General features: G+C 44.0%; 1 pseudogene; it reads left to right on the top strand.

Annotated features, from left to right (window-relative positions):
- The first annotated feature begins 1583 nt into the window (after window positions 1–1583).
- On the top strand, window positions 1584–4096 carry LOC147723916 (calcium uniporter protein, mitochondrial pseudogene; annotated as a pseudogene).
- The last annotated feature ends 23656 nt before the right edge of the window (window positions 4097–27752 follow it).

Genomic DNA, 27752 nt, shown 5'->3' with positions numbered 1-27752 from the left:
CCACAGTACTAAGGGGCAGATTTACAAGCCCCTTGCGCCACATTTACTCCACCTTGCGTGACGCAACAGCGGCGTAAACGTGGCGCATCCCTGCGAGGCATTCACAATGTGGCGCATCTAGGGAGATGCGTCACGTTATAAAGCCCAGCGCCACAATGGGGGCGTTCTCACGCAGAGTGGGCATTCCGGCGCCTGTGCGCCTCACAAAAAAACCTGTGGGAAATCTACAAGATTTCACGCAGGCACTTCTGCGACGATGCTACGTCAATTCCTTATGCCTGCTTGAAGTAGGCGTAAGGACTGACGCAGCATGTTAAGTATTGGGCGGCCCTGAGCATTGCTGGAGTTGCGCCGCTCTTGCGAGGCGACTCCAGCGATGTGCCGCCCTTATGGCACCATATGCATCACGCATCTGCCTACCCTTGCGCCACGGCGTGCCACATTGTAAATACGGCACAACTGCCGTGACGCAAGGGTAGTTTTGCATGACGCATTTGTTCTGGCGCATCTCTGCTGATATGCAGAGATGCGCCAGAACTCGTAAATATGCCCCTAGATGTTTTATAAATTAAGCACAGAACAGAATTGAATTATTTTGTTTTGGTCAGTTGCCCCCTGGACTGTAGTATACAAAATGGCATCCTCTCTCCATCTCTCTCTCTCTGCCTTGCTCACCCACTTTCTCATGAGCACATATTCACTTGCACACACAGAGATATTTACCTTAAATGTACGTGATAATTTGCTGATTGTCATTTGTCAACCACGGATGATATACTTTGGTGGAGAGAATAGGAAAAAGAACCTGGGGAGATGAAAACTCAGAACATTCACAAACTATCTGTACTGAGGTTGCGTAATACACAATATATTCAATTGAAAATTACATTATTGTGCAATAAAAAAACACGTTTTTGGCACGAACATACTAGATAGATTACACAATTAGTAAACTTGTATACCATGAAGTTAATCTCATAGTCATTTGAAGTTTCCCAGTTTTGGGTGCCTTGGGTTAAAAGCGGTCATCTAGTGCTTTAAATGGGCTGGTACTCACTGGTACTGTTTAGTGGTACTTATCCGTGTTTTCCCCTTGAGTACCAGAGGTTCTCCTTGTGTCAAGAGAGTACCGATGCTCCAAAAGGCAGGCTGGGGTCCTGCTACAGGTTGGGTATATGGGTACGTGTAGAGCAGGTGCTGCTTTCAGTGGGAGAATAGACAACAGTGAGTGTACTCCAGGGCTAGGTTGCTGCTGCAGCCTTACACTGTAACTGACAGTGTGACACGAAGAAGAAGATATGGCCTGATGGCTAGAGCTCCCGACATTGGAACTGTTGCACTGCCAGCTAGAGTGTAAATAAGGCAGCAGCGCTGCCTGGAATGCACTCGCCAGTGACTGTCAGAGCTCAGCGCTTAATGCAGTTTGACCAAGTTCAGTTTATGTGTGCAATGCACAATTTGTACGTTTTGCAGTTACATATAGTGCACACGTGGCACCAGGGCATTAAAGCGCTTTAAATGAGAAGCATAAGCTCTACACAAAAGCATACTTTATTTTGTTTTTATAGCACGGAGAAGACTGGGCGAGCGCTTCCAGTTGAGAGATGGCGGCTGCTGCAGGTAGATCGCGGCTCCTACTGCTCACCGGCAGGAGCCACACACATGGGGGCTGCGGCGGCGGGGCAGCGCTGGTGGCGGCCGGCTTCCCAGGGCTGGGCGTCAGGCAGCGGCAGCACAGGACGAACATTACACCGAAGAGAACAAATGCCATCCTGTCAGAGGTACATCAGAGGCTCCCCGCATGGCACAGCCAGAGAGTGGTCTTTTGTAGTACGGCGGTGCCCTCTGATGAAGTAACTGTGGTTTACCAAAATGGCCTACCTGTTATCTCTGTTAGCTTACCATCTCGACGGGTGCGATGCCAGTTTACACTAAAACCTATCTCCGACTCAGTAGGCGTATTTTTGCAACAGCTTCAAGCAGAAGACCGGGGAATTGACCGAGTTGCGATCTACTCATCAGATGGAACGCGGATAGCCTCCTCAACGGGTATCGACATCCTCCTACTAGATGATTTTAAATTATCCATTAATGACTTCACCTACCATGTGCGACTACCAATGAGAGACCTCCTGAGCCATGAAGATGCAACAACATTAAATGACTTGAAGACTCTGGTGCAGCAGTTGTATAGTACCCTTCGCATCGATGAGCACCAGCTGTGCAAGGAGAGGGAACTAATAGGGCGGCTAGAAGAGCTTAAGGGGCAACTTGGACCCCTAGAAAAGGTAAAGGAAGACCTTGGGAGGAGAGCGGAGAAGCGCACTACATGGGTCCTTTGGGGCGGTCTGGCGTACATGGCGACCCAGTTCGGCATTCTGGCCCGTCTTACATGGTGGGAATACTCCTGGGATATTATGGAACCAGATACCTACTTCATTACCTATGGCAGTGCCATGGCGATGTATGCCTACTTTGTACTAACACGTCAGGAGTACATCTATCCAGATGCAAGGGACAGACAGTACTTACTTTTCTTCCATAAAGGAGCCAAAAAGACCCGTTTTGACCTAGACAAATACAATCAACTCAAGGATGCAATTGCTCAGACGGAGTTAGATCTTAAAAGGCTGCGTGACCATCTACAGGTGAACCTTCCTATCCAGCAGATCAGCGATAAAGATTGATACAAAGAGACCTACTGTATAACCCGGCAAAACCTGTGGAAAACTCTTGCCTTTGAATGAAACGTTGCAGGTGGTGGCTGGGAGGTGGTTTGGGGTGGAATGTTTATTTTTAGCATTAATAAAATAAGAGAGGATTATAAAATGAAATTAAATCTGAAGAGTGGGTGTACGAATTGAAAGTCTCTCAGTAAAGGGCTTGGGGAAAATTGTCTTAATACATGTCTTTATTTTCCCTCTCTGGATGAAAATTCAGTGGGTTTAAAAATGTAAAGTAGAAGGTTCCATACTGAATTAACTGTGCTATGTTCTTTTTTTTTGGTTGAGGGTTGTCTTGGCCTGCATAACTGTAACATGCCTGCCTTTTGGTCAGGCTTGGTAGATCAGGCGTGGCAGTTGCATGCACAATAAAAGGCATTGGAGTGGAACCTCAGACTGGGCCACATCCCTTATTATAGGAAGGATTCATGCCTGGCTGTGGCAGGAGATTGTTCTAAGAGAACCTTTTGACTGTGGGCCGTGGAAAGATCCTAAGATGTATTTTGTCTAGAATCATCTAACCATGCACAAACCCAGATGTCTTTACAATTTCCTCCACCCCTCACTCATTCGCCTATTCTATTTGCATCAAACATCACATTCCTCCAGACACCAAACAGAAGCTTTGTGGAGAACGTCAGGTAAATGGCACGTTGTAATCTCCTAACACTTAAAGTTCCTCTCTTTCTTAGCACTTTTAACTTTCAGTCTGTGGGCTTAATGCATGATAGGTTTTATATGTATTCTTTATCGCGTTGGAGGGGGGGCTTTCCCCCACCGCCCTTGACTAGAGCACAGCTTGTTTGGGCTGGTGAGTGAATAGTCATTTCTGAGGGTTTTTGCTGAACCAGGACTGAGACCTGCATGGAAGTGCAGTGTGTGCGCCAAAGTCTAAAGCAATGATCATTTGCATTTTTGTAACGAATATGCACATCATTGCACAAATCGTGATCTTCCTGGATGTTTTTTTTTGTTACCTAGCAAAGGCTGTCTGTAGAGGATAGATGCTGAAATCCATCTGGGATTTATTGGAACTGTCCTTCTAAAATGAAGTTGCCATACATCCAGTGGGTCTAGTTTCTGATGCTCTGTTCCTCCTTTTCTTGGATGTGAAAAGTACACTAAATGTACAATGGATACATTATTTTCTTATCAACTCACCTCCAGGATGTCAAGAATGCAGTCTCCTCCCTCTAGCTGAAAACATTGTTGGACTATTGGGGCATGGCATGATAGGGGTAGGGCAGGGGGTTATATGTTTAACATTGGGGAGGGCGTTTTTTAATTCTCCCCACAGAAATATTCAAGATATCAAAACTCTTACAGAGAAAAGGTAATAACAGATGTCAGGTGCCTTGTGAAGTTGAAACAGATGTCAGATTGCCATCTCTTGGAAGATATGGCAGATCTCTTGAGCAATCTGTTCCCAACACTACTTGTTGAGGTTTCAGCAGGCAGACCAAACAGTCGCTGCCACACCAGCCAGTGGCAAGGACAAATGAATGTGTGGTCGCCACCTCATCCTGCTAAGTATGATGGACGGAGTGGATGTTTACTTCCCTTCCAGCCCTTCTTTTTTCCCTCCTTTACATTTTCTTTTTTTTATATATATATATATATATATATATAAATATATTATTGAATGGTCTGAGTTATTTTTAATAGTTTTATCCTACGTGTGTGTGCAAAGTTTTAAAGAGAAGAAACACTTAACACAAGGTCTGTCACCCAACTGTTGCTGGGCGTTTGTGTATGTGGGGTGGGCGGGGCATGAAGAAATGTCCTTTAAAAACTAGGCAAATTATTGAAGGTGTGTAAAATCATGTATCATTTATGAAATATGTATAAAAGAGAAATGTAATTCTGAAACAATAAATACTTATACTTATTCAATAGCACGGAGAAGCGAAATCTCAGTGCCAGCTCAACATCCTGTGATTCTGGGAAAGTCACTTAATCTCCCAATGCCATGAAAACCTAAACATATGCTTTCATGAAAAACTTCTGCTTCTCCTGTTAAAACCTTTACTGCCCTCTGGCCAAGTTCATGCTATATATTTATTAATGCGTTTTTATATAGTTTATAATTTACCCAAAGGTGTCAGAGTGTAGATTTAAGTGCATTACATAAGGACCTCTGAGTACATGGATTACATATAAGATAAAAACAGATGCACAAGTCTAAACACAAAAAGAAAATGTTACAGTGGTGTGAAGGAAAGATTTGCAATTTCAACTAACTGTGTAGATATAATCTGTCAGTATTGGCGGGATGTGAGCGCAAAGAATATAGATATGACATATTGATATTATATAGCATAACATTATGATCTTGAGCTGTTGGGTGGTTCGAAAATATGTCCAAACAGCATCCAAGGCCCCAGCCATTAGCCCTGTCCCCACAGTCTCACTACGTAGGTGGGAGCAAGCCAGACAATAGTCAAAGTGCCCCAGGCGTTACAGCTTTCCCAGTTGTCCCCCGACACTGCACCAGTCATCAGGGAGTCATAATAGTCCGATCTCATCACCAAGGGTTGGTTGAACTGCAAACAATACCAATTAGGCCCTGCACACATGAGCCGAACTTGGTCAAAGGACACTATGGAGCTCTGTATTAAATTAGAAAATGCTGATATTGTTAAATGCCCGCCTCAAATCCACACCCCTACCATACCTCCAAGAACCATCCCAAACAATTAGGTGAGTACCTGCACTGAAAGTAACGGGTCTATATGTAACTGAAGTCTGCATGTCTAATTGACTTGCCAAAGTAACCCCTTCTAGAAGCAAATAACCAGTGCTTAGTTTATAAATGAACGAGTGTCTGTGCACGAAGCTCCTACTCCGTGGTTGGTGCAATTAAACATCAGCCTCTTTAAAATAATACCAGACACTCCATACAGTGGCGGCTCCTCTGCTAATGCGGAGGAGAGTCGCCCCACTGCTTCACAGTAGTACCAACTTTAGAAACATAAAATGATAATGGCTTAGTTATTATCATTTTATGGTTTGTGTCTGTCTGCTTTGCGGGTGAACGGGTGGGCGGGCGGTCCGTGCTGCTCTGCTCTGGGAGCAAGAGAAGAGTGATTTGCCCACTCTTAAGTGCTCAATGACGGTTTGGTCTGCCCTCTCGGGCCGCCTCAAACAGTCATGCGCATTTTTCTGTTCTCCATGTAGGATGCAATAGAGCCTGCAGGGAGAACATTCCCACCCCTCCAGCCCCTGGATGAGCACTGTGTCACAGCGCTCAGACAACTCATTGCAATGTTGCGATTGGCATAGGGGAGGGAGCCTGGCTGCCTGCTTCCTGTTCCTGTCAGGGGCCGGAGAGCAGGAGCAGAGAAGATGCGGGACCCGGCCTCAAGGTAAGTTTAGTTCCCGCCGTCTCTCCCAGTGTGACGCCACCCCAAGGCACCCATCTGTGACTTCCGCACCAACCCCACACCCACAAGCCATGCCTGCAGCCCCTGAGTCCATGCGCCTTTATCTGACTCCTGCACTGTCCTTCTTTCTCCCATTGTCTCCCAAAAATAAGTGCATGTGGCCCCCACCGGCAGCCACTGGCTCAAATTAAGCACTGCAAATAATTAAATTCAGACCTAATTAAGGAGGGAGTATTTTAAAGCTTCCTAATCAGTAAGTACATTTTTGAAATTAATAGTGACTAAACGTAATAAGTAGCAACTTCCCAGATGTGTTTCATATAGCGTGTTTTATCAGGGTTGATTTAATGTATTTAAAATGTATGGAACAATCCACAAATATATTGTTAACCTATTCGTATTTAGAAAGATCTTACAGCATTGATTATTTGAATTTGTGGCTTTGACTGGTTGCATACTATTTTGTGAAAGCGCTCCTATCTCTTTAAGTATCTCTGCCCTAGCAGCTTGTTAACTCCCCAGAGTATATCCTATGCATTATAGATTGAGCTCGCAATATGCATATCCATATAGGCCATATGGCTGGGTATTCGATGCCATCTGAGAATGTGCAGATGTTGTAATAGCAAACAAACTGAGGCATAGTGATATATGGCCCTGCATTATGACTATTTTAAGTTAATTCAATGAAAGCTTTTGATCTGTATCTCCAATGTAAAACCAGGCTAAGCAATGCATTACCAGTCTAATTTTTTTAACACTGGAGATAATTGATCAGATTGATTTGCATATATTGAGATCGTGTTACTGCAATTATTAAAGATTTAACTTACTGCATAATGCATTGCTGTTCCAGAACTTTGCATGTTGCTTCTGGCTACTGACCGCTCTAGCTGTTTGCCAGACTTCTTGACAGCAGTTCTTTAAAATGTATTTATATTATGATTTTTCCCTTCCCCAGAGGAGTATTTGTCTCGCGCCTCATGCGATTGGCTATTTGAAATATCATCCCTTCTTCTCTGGAGGGTTCACATTGCTGTGAACGAGAGATACTTTTACATTCAAAAAGGACCCTCAGTCATCACACATTCGATTCAGTATGTCATACTTGCGTTCTATAGATACACTCATTTTTGGTAACAGTTTTTCCGATAATGTTTTGCGTCATCAACGGTCTCTTGGTAACTTCATTGGTGGGCACATTATCTGGTTCTGCCTATTGGGTGCTTTTGCTGTCACCAATTCAAGCCAAGAGTAAATGAGCAGGAACCAGAAACAGACACTGATGATTGACCACAGAGAACATGTGGTGATACGTTTCTGAAGTTGTTTATTCCGCCTATAGAAAGCAGTCATTGCCTCCGAGTCAGGGTACGGGTAAACGAGCATGTAGATAAGATACAACCTCACCGCAAAAAATAATACCAGAAATAGCAAGCCCACAGGACAGACTGAAATCACAAAAAATAATACCAGAAATAGCAAGCCCACAGGACAGACTGAAATCGCAAAAAATAATACCAGAAATAGCATGCCCACAGGACAGACTGAAATCACAAAAAATAATACCAGATATAGCATGCCCACAAGGCAGACTAAAATCACAAAAAAATAATACCAGAAATAGAATGCGCATAGGACAGACTGATATCATAAAAAATAAGACTAGAAATTGTATGCTCACAGGACAGACTGAAATCATAAAAAATAATACCAGAAATAGAATGCGCATAGGACAGACTAAAATCAGAAAAAATAATACCAGAAATAGTATGCCCACAGTACAGAGTGAAATCACAAAAAATAATACCAGAAATAGCATGCCCACAGGACAGACTGAAATCACAAAAAATAATACCAGAAATAGAATGCGCATAGGACAGACTGAAATCACAAAAAGTAATACCAGAAATTGTATGCCCACAGGACAGACTGAAATCATAAAAAATAATACCAGAAATTGTATGCCCACAGGACAGACTGAAATCATAAAAAATAATACCAGAAATAGCATGCCAACAGGACAGACTGAAATAAAAAAGAATAATACCAGAAATAGCATGCCCACAGGACAGACTGAAATCACAAAAAATATTACCAGATATAGCATGCCCACAGAACAGACTAAAATGCCCCACAATAATACCAGAAATAGCATGCCCACAATACAGACTGAAATCATAAAAAATAATACCAGAAATAGCATACCCACCGGACAGACTGATATCACAAAAAAATACTCGAAATCGCATACCCACAGGACACACTAAAATCACAAAAAAATAATACCAGTAATAGCATGCCTAAGGACAGACTAAAACAATAAAAAATAATATCAGAAATAGCATGCCTAAAATAACAAAAAATAATACCAAAAATAGTATCCCCACAGGATAGACTGAAATGTTCTGGAAATGCTTACGACCTAGTCATACCAAGTGAGTAAGGTTGTCTCTAACAATGCACTGATGATCGGCGTTTCTTCTCTGAGTATGTGTTAACGGGTTTTCTTGCAGCTCATGCTTTGATCGTGTTCTCTTCTACTATTCTGAATTGGACAGTGATACAAGGGTCACATTTTGCAGCACAGGCTGGTGATTGGTATCTTTTTGCAGGACCTGTGTGGGTGAACTTATTTTATTTCTGCCGTTTCTGTTGTGTTTGCTCTCCTAGTGTATTTACTTCTGTCTTTAGTGTAAAGACAAAAGGGAACAGCAGTAGGGGTTTGGCATCAGTGAACATGAAGTGATTTGTGCGTTCAGTAATATGATTCTGTTTATGGAGTGCTTTCATTGCCACTGATTCAAGCCAGGAGTGAACAGGCATCAGCAGGAGGAAGAGCTTGATTACAAAATGATAATTCATGAACGCACATGCCTAAAAGACACATTGGAATTATATACAGATGACCAGGGGTGCTCATATTCCTGGGTCATCTCTTAGCATTCACTGGTTACAGGTATGCATGTATGTATCTATGTGGGATTTGTATAGTGCAAACCTAGCTGAAAGGCAGCGAAGCACTTTACAGGGTCCAAGGCAAACACACACTTCACATATGATTGGAGGGGTAGATGGTTTTGAAGAGCTAAGTTGGCAGTCACTTCATCATGAGGGAGCAGTCTATATAAAAAGGGCATCATCAGTGCCTTTTTAAATTAGAGCTGGCCTTGGCCAGTCGAAATGCAGATGCTCTTCCACATACATGGAGCATACCTGAAGAATAACTGGTATCTATTTTTTTTTGGTGCTTTTTCATCTATAGTCTCATGGTGTCCTGACTGTCAATCTGTTAAGAGTCTTCAGAAATGGTGATCTTGTCAGAAAGATAGGAAGTGGTGCAGCTCATGTTGTCTTTGTAGCTGATGCATCTGGGTTTGAATATGGTGCGGACTAGCAGAAGCAGATAGTGGAGTTTCATCAGGATAGGTGTGATGTAGTCTTATTCATTCAGGCCATTGATGAGGAATGCTACTGCATGTGGTATACCCTACTAAGGGGCCAGTGGGATGCCTGGGAGGCCACTGTGCATGGCAGTGACACCATCCGGATGCAAGAATACAATAGCTTGAACAGCAGTTCTGAAGTTGCTGTCAGGGAGGAAAAATGTCACATACTTTAGGAGAGAAAGCTGATAGTAGGCCATCTTGGTTTTCCTATAAATGTGTTTGTTGAGGTTGATGATAAGTGGTGTATGCATCGTAATGCAGAAACATCCCCAAAGGAGGCACTCCGATAAAGTTCAAACAATGATTCAAAAAAATTTTGTATCCAATTGAAGGTATTTAATCACGATTCATAAAGCTTAATCCATTGATATTGTTGTCATATCAATAATCTTGACATTGAAAAGATCAAATGACGGTAATGAGAGGGGAACGCCTCCGATGCATTTCGGGCGGGTAGCCCTTTGTCAAGGAGCGCTGAAAGGGAGACAAAATGCCGTGAGGATGAGGGTAATGGAAAAGGTATGGGCGATAAATGTTAAAGTGCCGATCAATGGTGAGGGCTAAAAGATGCCGGGGGTGGTGAGGGGAGTGAATGGGACGGGGTAGCGTCAGCGCGTGACGAGGATGGGGAGAAGTGAAGGAATGGGATCGGGGTACCGCCTGCACGAGCGGTGCTGGCGGAGACTTACTTCGATACGTGGGTAGTGAAGCTCACTACTCCAGAGTTGAATGAGCTGGACGCCTAAACTATGCGTGGACGCGGGAGGGCTAAAAGTGAGTGAGTGGGCATAGAAGTAGAGAACGGACTAGGAAAGGAAAGAGAGAAAGTTGGGATGGAGCGTGGGGGCCATCTTGGAAAGGTGCAGAAAAGGCGAAAGGGTAGGGAAGCAGGCAAGAACAATGCATTTCAGGTAGAATACAGTAAAGTACATGGTCTGGCACAAAATGAAATGATTCAAAGGTAACAACTGAACTCAATACGATCATTGAGATCATAAGGTTTAAGCGTTTGGAGACGATATATCCATTCCAGTTCTCTTTGGAGAAGAAATTTGCGTATGTCAGTGCCTTCTTTCTTGAAAACAGTTTCTAGAACGATGTATTGGAGTTGAGCAATGGTGTGACGGGCTTCAACAAAGTGCATAGCAACATTAGATTTCTCATATTTCAGGCGTATGTTCGACTTATGCTCATTCAAGCGCGTTTTAATTTTTCGTTCAGTCTTGCCGACATATAATTTGCCACATGGGCATTTTAAGGCATAGATCAGATTCGAGGTGTCACATGAGGCGTTGACTTGAAGCTTGATGGGGTTGCCTTTCATGGGGTGTCTGATAATGTTCCCTTTGATAATGCTATTGCAGTGACTGCAATTCAGACATGGTTGAGTGCCTTTGTATTGAGTGGGTTTAGAAGTAGGTTTGGAAAGAATTTCTTGGATATTCTTACTCCTAGAATATGCAAATAAGGGCGGTTTTAGCCAGTATGTAAAGATCAGTGCTTCAGCACTGATCTTTACAGAAAGCTTGAATGAGCATAAGTCGAACATACGCCTGATGTTCGACTTATGCTCATTCAAGCTTTCTGTAAAGATCAGTGCTGAAGCACTGATCTTTACATACTGGCTAAAACCGCCCTTATTTGACATGTGACACCTCGAATCTGATCTATGCCTTAAAATGCCCATGTGGCAAATTATATGTCGGCAAGACTGAACGAAAAATTAAAACGCGCTTGAATGAGCATAAGTCGAACATACGCCTGAAATATGAGAAATCTAATGTTGCTATGCACTTTGTTGAAGCCCGTCACACCATTGCTCAACTCCAATACATCGTTCTAGAAACTGTTTTCAAGAAAGAAGGCACTGACATAAGCACATTTCTTCTCCAAAGAGAACTGGAATGGATATATCGTCTCCAAACGCTTTAACCTTATGGTCTCAATGATCGTATTGAGTTCAGTTGTTACCTTTGAATCATTTCATTTTGTGCCAGACCATGTACTTTACTGTATTCTACCTGAAATGCATTGTTCTTGCCTGCTCCCCTACCCTTTCACCTTTTCTGCACCTTTCCAAGATGGCCCCCACGCTCCATCCCAACTTTCCCTCTTTCCTTTCTTAGTCCGTTCTCTACTTCTATGCCCACTCGCTCACTTTTAGCCGTCCCGCGTCCACGCATAGTTTAGGCATCCAGCTCATTCAACTCTGGAGTAGTGAGCTTCACTACCCACGTATCGAAGTAAGTCTCCGCCAGCACCGCTCGTGCAGGCGGTACCCCGATCCCATTCCTTCACTTCTCCCCATCCTCGTCACGCGCTGACGCTACCCCTTCCCATTCACTCCCCTCACCACCCCCGGCATCTTTTAGCCCTCACTATTGATCGGCCCTTTAACATTTATCGCCCATACCTTTTCCATTACCCTCATCCTCACAGCATTTTGTCTCCCTTTCAGTGCTCCTTGACAAAGGGCTACCCGCCCGAAATGCATCGGAGGCGTTCCCCTCTCATTACCGTCATTTGATCTTTTCAATGTCAAGATTATTGATATGACAACAATATCAATGGATTAAGCTTTATGAATCGTGATTAAATACCTTCAATTGGATACAAACATTTTTTGAATCATTGTTTGATCTTTATCGGAGTGCCTCCTTTGGGGATGTATCTGCAATACGATGCATACACCACTTATCATTGAATAATCGTGTTTTGACGGAAACACGGCCCACGAGTGCACACAGACCTGTAACATCTTCTTTTCATCTTCCTTAAGAATATATGATCCCAAACTGCTGTGCCCCTCCAAACTTACTTCTTTGTTGAGGTTGATGTCAGTGTCCAGAGTGAAACCAAGTGACTTGGAACTGGATGAAAGTTGGGATTTGAATACATCCAGGTTTATGACTTTGAGCCAGATTTGGACTACATGTTGCACATTTTTCTTGCCAAATGGAAGGAATGCTGTCTTGGTGGAGTTGATCTTCAGGTAGGTGCTCTACATCTAAGCCAAAATGAGGTGCAGGTAGTGATTAAGGTATTGGATATCTGGAGAGGAGGGGACTTTTTAAGTAGAGTTGTGCATCAGCAGCATATTGGTGACTTTTGATGCTGTTAAGCATGAGTATATTACCAAGGGGCTCCATGTAGGGACTGAAGACTACTTAGAAAAGATGGAACCGTGGGGTACTTCACAGGCAAGTGGAATCAGCTGGAGCTTGGGTGTGCATATGTAAATAAGCTGGTATTTGGTTGGTTAAGTAAAAGGAGGTTGAGTAAAAGGCATTTCCTGTGAATCCCATTTAAGACGTTAGGATGTGCATCAGGGTGAAGCAGATAAAGAGACAAGGGTCATCTTAAACTGTAGCCTGGAGGTTACTCATCTATGATATGTAACAGACATGCTTCCATGCTGCAGCATGATCGAAATCTGGAGTAGTAATCATGGGGGAGATGGTTAGTGCTGATGTAATCTTGAAGCTGTACCTTGGCTGAAGTTTGATGATCTTGCCGGTGAAAGGTAGATAAGGGTTAAGCCAGTAGTTGGTGAAGTTCTTAGGGTCCAGTGTGTGTTTCTTCAGGATTGGGAGGAATGACGGTTTTAACAGCTTCAATGAAAATATCTTGAGTGAGGGAGGTATTGACAATGGTGTAGAGGTCAGAGGGAACGTAACCGGAGAGAGAGAGGGAGAGAGGATGGATGAGAGTAAAGAATTATCTTTGTAGTTACCTTTGAGGGAGTTGAGCATGATGATAAGTTCTTTGAGAGACAGGAATGTGACCACTGAGAGATGCAGAAGGGTGGAGCATTTGTCAGAGGAAAATCAGTTTAGGAATTGTCTACATGCTATCCGATCTTTTTTGTTTTTTCCATGTACGATGTGGTTGATGGCATTGCGCTTGCCCTTGGAGTCTGGAATATGAGGGTCAGGTGGTTCAGGTGGGCGTTGATGCAGTGCATGTTTGTTTTTTGCTTCCGTTGGTAGCTTTGTTAATATTGTTCATTGGAACAATGCTTGGCTTTGGATGATGTGATAATTAGTCTGCATATAATCTGGAAGGACTTCAGCATTAGGAGGTCATCAGGGGTTCTGTTTTTCTTGCATTTTGTTTCCTGTTTGCAGACGGGCAGCTGGGCTATTGGAGTACCAAGGTGTTGAAGTTTTTGACTTTCAATTTTAAATATAGCAATGGTGTTTACATGATTTCCATATATTAAAGCCACTGAGACCCCCGCCCCCACAATCACCATCCAAACCAACCGCCTGCACTCCTGGACCAACATAAATGACAACGATACCATAAAAATCATGAACACCATCCACTACGGATCTCCGTCAGGCCTATGCCCACACCACATCTTCAACAAAGCCAGCCCAACCATTGCACCCCATCTCCCAAAAACCGTCAACATCTCCTTCGAGATTGCAACCTTCCCGGAGAGCTGGAAGCACGCAGAGATCAATGCCACACTCAAAAAACCCAAGTCGGATCCCAAAGACCTCAAGTACTTCCGGCCCATCTCCTTGCTCCCGTTCCTGGTGAAAGTCATCAAAAAAACCGTCAACAAACAACTGACCCGCTACCTCAAGGAGAATAGCATCCTGGACCAGTCCCAGTCTGGGTTCTGCAGCAACCACAGCACCGAATCTGCCCTCATTGCTGCCACCGATGACATCAGGGCCCTGCTGGACAACAGAGAAACCGCAGCCCTCATCCTCCTGGACCTCTCAGCCGCCTTCAACACGGTCTGCCACCGCACACTATGCACATGCCTCCACGATGCCAGGATGTAGGAGAAAACCCTAGACTGGACCACCTCCTTCCTCTCCGGCAGAACACAGAGCATCCGCCTCCCCCCTTCCGCTCCGAAGCCACCGAGATCATCTGCGGCGTACCCCAGGGATCATCCCTCAGCCCAATGCTGCTTAATATCTACATGGCACAGCTCGCCCACATCACCCGACTGCATGACCTCAACATCATCTCTTACGCCGATGACACCCAGCTGATCCTCTCCCTCACCAAGGACCCCCAAGCCACCAAAACCAACCACCACGAAGGAATGAAAGCCATCGCTGAGTGGATACAGAACAGCCGACTGAAGCTGAACTCGGACAAGACAGAAGTCCTCATCCTCGGATCCACCCCCTCAGCCTGGGATGACTCCTGGTGGCCGACCGCACTGGGAACAGCTCCAACACCCACTGACCATGCACGCATTCTATTGGCCATCCTTGACTCCACCCTCTCCATAAATAAGCAGGTCAATGCTGTCTCTTCCTCCTGCTTCAACATCCTCCGTATGCTCCACAAGATCTACAAGTGGATCCCCATCAAAACGAGAAGAACGGTCACCCAGGCCCTCATCAGCAGCAGGTTAGACTAGGGAAACGCCCTCTACGCAGGAGCTTCTGCCAAACTCCTGAAACGACTTCAACGCATCCAGAATGCCTCTGCACACCTGATCCTCAACATCCCTCACCGCAGCCACATCACACCCCACCTGAGAGACCTGCACTGGCTCCCTGTCAACAAGAGGATAACCTTCAAGCTCCTCACCCACGCACACAAGGCACCAGACCAGTGTACCGCAACAGACGACTCAGCTTCTACACCCCCACCCACCAGCTCCGCTTTGCCGACCTCGCTCTCGCCACAGTCCCCCGCATCCGAAGAGCAACCTCCGGCGGCAGATCGTTCTCCCACCTCGCCGCCAAGACCTGCAACACCCTCCTCACCCACCTACGTCATACCCAAGACCTGCTGAACTTCAGAAGACTCCTCAAGACCTAGCTTTTTGAATATTAGCAGCTTTCCACCACCAGCATCCTGAGACCCTCACGGGTTAGTAGTGCGCTCTACAAATGCTCTGATTGATTGATTGATTGATTTAGAAGAAGAAGGACGTCAAACACGGAGGTAGCAGGATTAGAAATAAGTTTAAAAACACAAATGCTCAGCACATACCCAAATATTTATAAATATCAAAGATAATGTAATACAATCCAAAGCTTTTTAGAAAAACAGTATCAATCCCAATCCTTGTAGATAAACTCTCAAATTTCAATTAAAATGCTGGAGACTTGTATTTGTCAAAAAACCTTTCTTCTTTCTTCGTTTTGATCGATGATTTTTTCATTCAATTAAAAAACATGATACATAATCATAGCCGAAGCGGCGTGTTTCGTCTCCACGAGACTTCTTCAAGGCTAAAAAGATATACAATAATAAAATTCATATTGAATGGAGCTTGTACAGGAATTGATTAGTACAGCATTAGGATGGCATATTACCTCAAATAATATTATATTAGAAATAAGTTTGTTCTTTAAATTGTCTGTGGAGAAGTCTTTGAAACATCTTAGGCTTTTTGTGTTCATTTTTTGGTTGATTTTGATTAATTGGTTGGACACTGGGTAGGATAATTAGGATGGCAAATTAGTCGTTCTATTATAGGAGTATGATATGCTTTCAATAGGTATTTAATGATGTTGAGAAGGTGAAGTCCAGAATGTTGCCTTTGGAGTGTCCTTATTCGGTGACATGTTATACTACTTTGAAAATCTCAATCGTGGTTGAGGAGGGTGTTTTTTCAAGCTTGGCTTGTCTGTGAAGTTGAAGTCACAGAAGATGGTGGTGTGCACTTGTTGAATGGATAAGGTTATGAAGATATAATAGAATGTGCCGATTAAGTCCTTGTTCTGTTCAGGAGGCCTGTATATGAGGTGCAATCTGGAATATTGATTTTTGGAGAGCAGGAAGAAACATGTGTGGAATTCCATAGATTTCAATATACCTAGTTTGTCTATGAGGCAGGGACTTCGGGGCTTATAAACGATGGTGAAGCCTCCTCTCTTTTTATGATCACAGTCCACATGCTGGATGCTGTAATCTGTGAAAAGATGGTGACGTAAAGCCCCTAAAGTCAGTCTCCATCTAATGTAAAACCCGACTCCATCTTGCCTCACTATCTAACTCTTTCCACCTTCTAACTCTTAAAGAAGTGAAATTGCCTTTCTTACCCAATTAATGCAGAATCATTGACATGTCTGCTATTTGACACAGATGTTGTATGACCTTATCTTTCTAAGAACTGTGATAGAGTAAATTTATTTAACTAATGACGTAGATGCAACATCGGATGCAACATTTGCCTTGGTCAAAGGTCTACTTTTCACCATGTCTAGGCTAACTAAGAACACATACAGACATATAGGAGCCGATTACGATGTTGTTCGGAAAGACTCCAAATGGCATTCGGGTCATCCGAATAGGCTTCAAAACCCTCCTTTCCAACCGATTCAGGCACATTTCTGAAAGAACAATTACAATGGTTGGAAACCATTCGTAACTGAGTCGGACAGTAACTGAGTTGGTCAGAGCCGACACATACAGGTCTATGGACCACGTTTCCAACCAAGCAATAACAATGATGGACTCAGACAGTCTTTCTGAATCGGTGGTTCCGACATGGATCAGCTTTCATAATCTGACTTTGGAGGCCTGTAGCAGGCTACACTTCACCTGGGGGGGGGGGCTCCAAATGGGGCCTGTGGGGTACCCCTTGGGCCCCCAATTTCCAAACATGCAGAGTGTGGCAGACACCATGGAGTGCCCACCACAGGGTGCATGATTTTTTGCAAGCACCCCTTTCTTCAATTGAAGCCTGTGTTCCGGTCGGACTCCCTTTGACTTCAATGGGAGCCTGTGTTCCGACCGAACTGTGCTTGGTACCATTGTAATCATTCGGTCGGAATCCCAGAACCCGATTCGGTCAGAAACCATTCAGAGACCAATTTGGTCAGAATGCTTTCCGAATGTCATCATAAATTATACCATAGTCGAAATAATGTAGTCTGAATTGAAGTCCTTTTAGCTTATATGTTCAGTTTTTGGACAAAATATCGCCTTAGAAAATATTGAGCTACAGAGATATCAAGATTTTAATATTGTGCGATGAACATCATGATGCAGAAATATTGTTGACAAGAATATCGGTTTTTTGAAACAATATCATTTTCAAGAATATCTGTGTTAATATCATTGTCAATAATTTAATCAAAAAAATACCGTTTTTAAATTATCTTTTCGCATTTTAGTTCATATATTAATTTTAAATGTTAAATATTGTTTGTATAATTGTTGACAAGATTTTTAAATGTAGTCATTTTAAATGAATACTAATTTTTAATTTAATCTTTAATAGCGATTTAAAGTGTTGTAGACAATTGTGAGGTTTTTAGGGGTACAGGGTTGGAAGTTAATTTTGTATAATTAATCATAGTTTATATTTAATTTATTATTAATTATTTAATTTATAATTCATTGTGTAAATTGTGTAATTATTATATTTTGAAAGCTTTATTTTGGGTGCAGGTTGCTGGGTTTGTAGGAGTATAGAAAGGGACGTTTAATTAAGTAATGTTTGATTACTAATTAATTATTTATTCATTATTTAATTGATTGGTAGTTATGTAAATTACGCAATTATTACATTTTCAGTTATATTTTGGGTGCAGGTTATTGGGTTTGTAGGGGCATAGGGTGGTATATTATGTAAGTAATAATGAATTAGCAAAATTATTAATTTTGTAATTTTTTTATTGATTATTAAATATGTTAATTGTGTTATACTTCTTTAATTTAGTTGTAACCGTGGGCTGCTAAGTTTGTGAGAGTGTAGTGTGGGAACCTAACTTAGTGATGCAATAATAGCATTAAAAATGAATTATTGACATTTTTAATCATCATGTAAATTGTTCAATTGATTTTTAATTTTAAATATATATATATATATATATATATATGATTTTTATATAAACACTTTTACTTTTTTGGTCAACTAATAGGGGCATTAATATATGTTGTGTGTCTGCGTGAAGTACCTGCCCTACAGCTGTACAGACTGGAATGGCAATAGTAAACATTACCCCTCTGGAGTAAACGCTTTCCCTACTGTTACAGAGACTGGTTTGGGAATAGTAAATGTAACCCCTCTGAAGTTCAATGCTTCCCTACTGTTGCATGGACTGAAGTTGGAATAGTACATTTTAATTTGCCGAAGTTCAAAGTATTCCCTACCTCAACAGGGTGCGCACCGACCAGGGTGTGAATGGACAGGGGGGGACGGGCCCAATGACACACATGCACAACTAACCAGTGCACATTGTACATCCACAATGACTCAGGATCATGTCCCTGATCTCACGGGAACACCTCAGCACACACACAACCCCCAAGTAGTACCACGTATACCGCTTGCCAAAAGGGGCCCCCACACAACACAACAACAAGCACACAACCAACACATGCACATGTGCCAAACACAGCAAACAGGCATATATGTCAGCCACTCTGACAATGCAAGAGACACCACATGACGAGTAGCATGGCTGCTGCCCAATCACCATGACAATGTACAAGGCACGACACTGAGGTGACTGTGTGCCGACCGCAACCAGAATGAAGCATGTCACACCCGGACACAACAACCGGCACAAACAACCCATGATATCAACTACACATCTGTGGACAAACCATGCCCAAGAGTCACAACTTGACAAAGAGCACAAGTTACCCAAGTCTGCAACATCTCAGCACCATGGAAGCACTGAACTGACAGGTACTCCGCATGAAAGGGACCAGTGGCAGACAAATCAGAGCCACAGGAGCGAACCACCCACTGTGCAGAAAACGCACATAAGTATGAGTGCACCTCATTGCTTCAAAATAAAGCGACTGTGGGCTTTTCTATGAGGTCCAGCGTATTTGCCCAACTGGTAGATGAACACAAGATAGTATGAAGTTCCTCAGTGGACCACCAAACAAAAATGTTTGAATCTATTTGGTATTCTGTGTGGAGAAAAAGGGGGTAGGAAGTGCTCAAGGAGCAGGGGAATTCCTCCTTGTGCACCTCGACATTGACAACATCCCGGTACAAACACAACACCTCCACAACAGAACACAGGCAACAACTGGTGCCACAAACGTACACCACATGGCAAATCACATCTGGCCCAGCAGGGAACCGTGACATCACAATGTACTATTACAACCTGTAACCTGCAAATATGTTTTATTCACACATGCTGTATTTTTTTTACATTAATCACCTGTGACAGTGCAGGGGTTGAAAAGAATCAATACTTGGTTCGGCAGGATGTGATGGCAGGCCCACTAATCCAGTGTGAGCGAGCCCTCAGGGAGAAGCTTGTCCTGGCAACAACTACAACAGTCATCAGGCATTCTGACAAGCAATGGCAGGACAACAAGGGGGGATGACTTGAGTCGCACAGGGTTAGTGGCCCCGGATGCACAGCAGCCGTCACAGGACCACCGCCATGGGACACTGACATGCGGGAGACTGGGGTAGGGTCACAACTGCACAGCAGGTTTCTGTCGATGTTGAAGGAGCATGACGCGGAGTGACTCCGTGGACAGTGGAAGGTCTACCCCCAGGGCATGATGCAGAGGGCACATGCCAGCTGTGTCCTGAACATGTAGGATATGTATGCCATAGACTTACGCCAGACACCAAGTCCATACCTGCATTTTGCTGATGACAACCCCCAGGTCACAGGCTCAGACACCAACGATTTCAGCTAGAGGCTGGCGGTCACTCACGGCGCCCAGGGTCAATGGCACCACATGTCAGCGGCTTGCATTGGTCAGGGTCAGTGGCACCACATGTCAATGGCTTAAGTTGGACAGGGTCAGTGGCACTATGTGCCGATGGCTTGCATTGAACAGGGTCAGTGGCACCACATGTCGACGGCTTGCATTAGACAGGGTCAGTGTCAATATGTGTTGATGGCTTGCGTTGGATAGGGTAAGTGGAACCATGTGTCAACAGCCTGCCAGTTGGAATTATGCCACACTGATTGAAGGGAGTCTGGTGCTGAGGCCGCTGCCACGGACTTGGGGTCACTGCCATTCAGGACTTAGGACACAGTTCCACATGTGGGATCTACTGTGACGAAGAGGACACCGGTGGAGTATGTTAATGAGAAAGGAGTAATGTGGGCCAAATTTGTGGGGGCCAGCGATGGTCTGCGGATGCTGCATCGCTTATGGGACTGGGGCTTGGAGCTTGTCCCGGCACGTGGTGGGCTCTCTTAGACACACACGTTGTCAGCAGGTGAGCAGTGCAGCCTTGGGGCGCTGGTGCAGGCAGGCCTGGTCTGGTCTTGGGGTGCAGCAGGCGCACAGGGTCGCAGGCACTGCTGTTCACGGCATTGGCCTCATGACGGACTGCGATGCTCCGCCCTGTCAGTGATGTTGGCCTTTCCGGGAGAGAACCACGCTCTGCACCAAAGGGTTTTTATCCACACTCCTGCGCCCCCTACACTCACGCATACAGGGGGGAGGTAGCAAGTGACATTTCCACTATCTGAGCCCGGGCCTGGAGTGACATGGTTGTGTCCACTGTTCGCTACTCTCCAGTCACCAGCAGTTGTGGTCTGCATGGACCTTACTGTAGTTTGCCTACCCATGTCTGTCATGCACATCCATGCATCACTTGTGGTTGTGTACATTGCCATTCACTGGTCACTTTTATCCTTCGCACATGGCTGCATTCCGCATCAACACACGTTCAGCTGTTATGTGGCTGTGGTGCCATGATATAGCTGTATTGTGTGCAGAGGTAGGCCAGGATCATCATGGAGTGGTGTTGTCATCTCTGGAAAGTGGGCATGTTGATTGCCATGTCGTATGTGGTTTGGTCAAGTGTGCATTCCCACAGTTGTGCGTTGTGTGATGGTGGCTTTGAGGTGTGTGGTGTGTTGATTTGGCACTTACCAATTAGCAGTCCAGTTCCATAAGTGCCATCCTGGTAGCCCTGGTTGATGATGGGCTGTCGGAAGATGTAGGAATCATGCACACTCCCAGGGTAGTTTGCGACAACATTGGTGAAGAATCCCCAGTGGTCAACTATGGCCTGCACATTGATGGAATGCATGTGCTTTCTGTTACGGTAGTGGAGTGCTGTATCCGCAAGGGGCACAAGTGGGACATGTGTGCAGTCTATTGCCCCATCACGGCCGGGAATCTGGCTATGGCGTAGAAGCCTTGCTTGGCCTTCTACTGTTCCTGCACAATGTGGGGGAACTGAAGGTACTGGGGTATGAAGCTGAGGATGGCATCCAGGACAGGTGTGATGAACTTTGATAGGGCTGGCTGTGAGATCCCTCCGACTCTGGCAGTTGTTGGTTGGAAGGTACCAGAGGCCAACAGATGCAGCACAGCCAGCAGCTTTGTCTACGGAGGGGTGTTGGTTCTCTACTGTGTTTGGATCATCAACCTGTGGGCGATGTGGGTCATGATGCGGATGATGTTTGTCTTTTGAGTCTGTACTGGGCACTGACTTCCACGGGCGTTAGGCCTGTGAGACTGGTGCGTTTTTGGTAGGTTCGCTGTCTTACACTGCACTACCTCTGTGGTAGTCCAGGGGGGCCTGAGTCCTGGGGGTGGTGGCGGTGGGTGTTGTGGCCCCGTTGAGGCTACGAGCTGCATGATGAGTAGCTCCAAGGCATCGTTTGTTCTTCGCATGTGGCTGTGTGCGGGGATTCATTGCATACTGCAGGTAGTGATCCGGCTGTACACCTGCAGGAGGCCGGTGTTAAATACCTGCTGCTCCCGCGGCTTATCGCGTGGTTGTGGTTCGCATCACAAATCTTGAATTTCCTTGTGAAAGGGGTGTTGTGCTTTTTTCATTTGTTTTTGCATGGGTACGCCACTCTGCATCTAGTTAGGGTTAGTTGGTGGGGGCCACCGGGGAGATACATTTTGGGGCAGTTATCACGGGAATACAGACGATGTCTGCAGTTTGCACCAGCTTTTGAATGGGGTGTTAAATCTAGCTCCACATCTGTTGCGTTAAGGTGGGGATAAATCGGAGTTGAGTCCTTGTGAATATCCCCCTAAGTGTACTGCATAGAAATAGGTATGAAGGTGTTCGTTTTTAGCTGAGAATTTTAAAACATGCTGGAAATTTTCAATTTATTCTTGTTTTTTAAGAAGTGCCATTTTGCTGTTTTCATAATTTTCTGTGTATTTGTGTGTGACACACTAAGAAACAGATGGTTCCTCTAGTAATAGAAAGTTTTACTTATAATAATCCACATTTGTAAAGCGTGAACAATCACCCGTAAGGGTCTCTAGGCGCTGGGGGCCATTGGTAGATTAAGCAAGCTATTGCTTAGAATCACATGGTGCTGGGCTAATATGCCACCGGCGAAGGAGAACAAACCGTGATCACCCGATTCCAGTGTCAGTCACCCTGGCCGTGGCGCCACACCTCAAGGTTTTCAACTCTGTACAGTGTGTGGGTAATACTATGAATAACAAAGAAAGGTTTCGTTGCTGTTTCCATGATTCCCTGGGTCTCTTTATGGAATTGTTAGTAACCAAAAAGCAATGCCTCTTTCTCAGTTACACACTGAATAATGTTTTACAGTGCTGCAATAAACTAGCTTTCACATTCTTTGCTGGGGTATTGAACCAAGTTCACCCGTGTCACCAATGAGTGGGAAAGCACACCTTGTGACGCTAAGTCAAAGTTGTAGCTTATATGTTGGCAGTGTGCGGGGTTCATTGCATACTGCAGGTAGTGAACTGGCTTTACACCTGCAGGAGGCAGGTGTTAAGTACCTGCTGCTCCCGCAGCTTATCGCGTGGTTGTAGTTCGCATCACAAATCTTGCATTTTGTTGTGAAAGTGGTGGTATGCTTTTTTCATTTGTTTTTGCATGGGTACGCCTACTCTGCATCTCATAAGGTTTAGTTGGTGGTGTCCACCGTGGAGATACATTTTGGGGCAGTTATCATGGGAATACAGGCGATGTCTGCAGTTTGCACCAACTTTTGAATGGGGTGTTAGGTCCACATCTGTTGCGTTAAGGTGGGGATAAATCGGAGTTGAGTCCTTGTGAATATGCCCCTAAGTGTACCGCATAGAAATAGGTATGAAGGTGTTTGTTTTTAGATGAGAATTTTAAAACATGCTAGAAATTTTCATTTTATTCTTGTTATTCATGAAGTGCCTTTTTGCTGTTTTCATAATATTCTGTGTATTTGTGTGCGACACACTAAGAAACAGACGGTTCCTGTAGTAATAGAACGTTTTACTATAATAATGCACATTTGTAAAGCGCGAACAATCACCTGTAAGGGTCTCTTGGCGCTGGAGGCCATTTGGAAGATTAAGCAAGCTATTGCCTGGAGTCACATGGTGCTGGGCTAATCTGCCACCAGCAGATTCCAGCGTCAGTCGCCCTTGCCGTGGCACCACACCTCAAGATTTTCAACTCTATACAGTGTGTGTGTAATACTGTGATTAACAAAGAAAGGTTTGGTTGCTGTTTCCATGATGCCACTGGTGTCTTTATGGGATTGTTAGTAACCACAAGGCAATGCCTCTTTCTCAGTTACACACTGAATAGTGTTTTACAGTGCTGCAATAACCTAGCTTTTACATTCTTTGCTGGGCCATTGAACCAAGTTCACCTGTGTCACCCATGAGTGGGAAAGCACACCTTGTGAAGCAAAGTCAAAGTTGTAGCTTATATGTTAGGTCTGTCAGCTTTAGGGTGGTCTTCCCCTGAACGTTTTGCCTTCCTCCTCGATTTTTGCTGATACTGTTTTTGCCAGCATTAGAACTCTGCACATTTTACCATGGCTAACCAGCCCTGAAGTAAATGTGTAAAAAATGGAAACATGGGTGCAGTGTCTTGCAAATTAGAAATGATGGAACACTTTTAGCTCCAAATGAACTCCATAGAACTGTGACATAAGTCCTAGAGAGGAATGCACAGAAGGCTCGATTAGAAAGTTGACCTTACAGTGACACGCAGATTAATATAGATGGGTATTACTGAGCTCTGTGTGTGGTGTAGTCCTGTGTGGGAAACCAGGCTGGGGAGGACGCTACAACTGGCAATAATTTAGGGAATAAGTAACCCGAAGATTGACAATGCTCTCCCAGAGAGTTTGTTGTGGTCCAAGCAAACTGCTCATGCGTGCCATATGTGTTGCAGTCAAAGTGATGAACCAACGCTTAATGAATGTGAAGTCAAAGTGCAACTCCAGCTGCCTTAAAGAAGTTAAAAACTGCAAAAGCCCTGAAAAGAAATCTTCATATTGATGACAGGAAACCTGCTGGTCAGAAGATACTTAAAGGTACCATGCTGCTATGCAATATACAATCATATGTAATCTGAAGCAACCGAAGATATCTTCGGAAATGTGGAAGGCTGAGAGAATTAATTTTTATTTATTTATTTATAAAGTTTTGTATAGCGCGAACATGACCCTTACCTGTATCAGAGCGCTTCACAATTTTGGGTGAGAGGATACAGTATTGGGAAGCGAAAACATTTGTTCATTACATAATTATACAAGATGCGTGGAATAATCTAGTAGGTGTCCATAACCTTCACAGAAGCTTAGGGCAGATACAGCAATGGGTGAGGACCATTCAATCATATGTAAGTACAATGCATGCTAAATAATGGTATTCTCGGGTATATAATCATGTCCAAAGTCAATCAAGATGAGCAAATAGAGGGCAGCAATGTAGTCTCCTAGTCAAGGCTTATTCAGGCAGGAACTTGAGCATAAGGATTTTTTTTACTTCTTTTTTGAAGGAAGCGGTCGAGGAGATTGTACAGATTTCTGGAAGAAGAGAGTTCCAAATCTTTGGGGCAATGACAGAGAAGGCTCTGTTACTTGATCTCTTTTAGTGGAAAAGCTTTGGTTTCATGAGCATTGTGCTTGCACTTTGTGATGCTCGGCAGCCCCTGATAGTTCTAGTTTTTGAGCCAGATACATGGGGGTCTTGAAGTGGAGGGCTTTGTGCGTCATGCAGGCAAATTTTAGGTGAATTCTGGCCTCGTATGATAACCAGTTTAGGGACTTTAGGGCTGGGGAAAAGTGTTCTTTTCTTTTTGTCCCAGTAATCAGTCTCGCTGCTGCTTTTAGGGAAGCCCTTAACAGGGCCAATCTCAATTTGGGGAGACCACACAGTGTGGAACTGCCATAGTCTAGTCTTGGCAAAACTAAAGCTTGTCCCGCCTATTTGAAATCTTTCTGTGGAAGGAATGGTTTTAGATTCCTTATTATACTCAACTGATGTTTGACTCCCTTGGTTGCATTGCTGATATGATTCTTCATATTCAAGTGCAAGTCTAGTGTGATTCCGAGCGATTTAGCTGACTCAATGATGTGGGGGTAACAGTTGAAGGTTTTGAGGTATTTCATCCAAAGGTCAGTCTTGGAAATGTGATTGGGGAAGCGATGAGAAGGAATTCCGTTTTGGATGTGTGAGCATGAGCTAGTTGTCCTTGATACAGTTGTGGTGTTCATCAGGATTGAGATGAGAGAGATGATGTCTTCTAGGGAGGTGATTTTCAGATAGAGTTGAGTGTCATCCGCATACATATAAAAAAGGATGTTTGCAGAGATCAAAGCATTTGCTAGCGGTTCCAAGAATACATTGAAGAGTATGGGTGAAAGAGCAGACCCCTGTGAAACCCCAAGAGATACTGTATGGGGCTGAGATAGAGAATGATTCAACTTTATTCTTTGTGATCTGTTTTGAAGGAAGAAAGTGAACCTCTTCAACCGACCCAGAAACGTCCATCCTGTGTTCCAGAGTAGATATTAGTTTGATGTGAGTCACAGTGTCAAAGTCAGAAGATAAGTCTAGGAGGATCAATAAGCAGGATTCATTATGGTCTAGGAATTTTAAGATATCATCCGTGATGTGCTTGAGTGCCGATTCGGTGCTGTGTCATTTCCTGAAGCCAGATTGATGATGTTCCAACAGTTGAAATTTCTCTATGTGTGAGCAGAGTTGGGTTAGCAAGTATTTTTCAAGACATCTTGCCAGTGTTAGGATGTTGGAGATGGGGCGGAAGTTGTTCAGATTGGAACTGTCTGTGTTAGGTTTCTTTAGGATAGGGGAGACCTGTGCTGCTTTCAGACAGTCTGGGATCATGCCTTGCACTAGAGAAGCATTGACAATCTTGAACGAAAAGGGGAGGATGGAGGCTTTTATTTACTTGAAGATGGGAGGGGGACGGGGGTCCCTGAAGTGGTTAGACGGCTTGATTGCAATGCAGGTGTTGTAAATGTTATCTTCATTGAGGTGAGTAAAGGTGTTCCATGATGCGTTGTTTTTGAGGCTTAAACTAGGGGGGATGAGTGGCTCTTGGTGGGTAGGTAGGGCTGTGGCTTTATATATTGGGAGAAGAGCCCTCTTTGATTCAAAGTCTAAATTGATGCTATTAGTTGTCTGAGAGAAGAAGGCGGCTAAGTCATCACAGGAGGGAGAGCTGTCACCGAGGTCATGGCGGTTGGGTGCCTTGACCGATTGGTATTTAATGAGTTGAAATAGTTTCTTAGGGCGGTCTTTTGCTTGATTGAGGTGGGATCTGAAAAAGTCAGTTTTTGCAGACTTGAATTTTTTGTTGTAAGAATTCCTAATAGCTCTAAGCAGCTTTAAATGTTCTGTGGAAGGTATGGATCTCCATGATCTTTTGGCCGCCCTCAACTTATGGCGTTCAGAGTTTAGGTCGGAATTGAACTAAGGTTTGGACATTTTTTGGGAGGCGTTTCTTTACTGTAGAGGGGCAATAGCATCCATGATATTAGAAATAGAGGAATTATAAAAATCAGTGAGGAGTTGCACATCCTTCAAGTCTGCTTGTGGGGACAAGGTATTTTTGCAACGGGTAGCTAGTTCTTCAGTGTTTATATTTTGGAGGTTACTTTTCCATTGCTTTGTTTTCATTGGCTGGACCCCCTTTACAGGTACCTTCCTGTTGATGAAGAAGAGGATGTAGAAGTGGTCAGACCAATTGCATGGGTTAATGGAGTCCAGAGTGAGAGTGTTACCTTTGGCTATTATGAGATCCAGAATTTCACCTTTATTGTGACTTGAGCTATCACAGAATTGTGTAAGTTCTTGATCCGACAAGAAGGATTTTAGGCAAGTTACTACATGATCATTTGGGTTAGACCATTGTAGGTTAAAGTCTCCTAGGAAGATTTGGGACACTAGAGGGTCGTTATTGGAAGAGATAATTTCCAATATGTGCTCAATGACTGGAAGATTGTCTCCTGGGGGGTGGTAGAATGTATGTAGTTTGCAAACCGGGCAGGCTTTGCACGCAATAATGATGCATAGGTATT

The sequence above is a fragment of the Lissotriton vulgaris genome, chromosome 4_1 (genome assembly GCF_964263255.1).
Source record: "Lissotriton vulgaris chromosome 4_1, aLisVul1.2, whole genome shotgun sequence".
Lineage (NCBI taxonomy): Eukaryota > Metazoa > Chordata > Amphibia > Caudata > Salamandridae > Lissotriton > Lissotriton vulgaris.
Note: the sequence above shows the minus strand (reverse complement) of the source record. Positions and strands in the feature narration are given on the sequence as shown.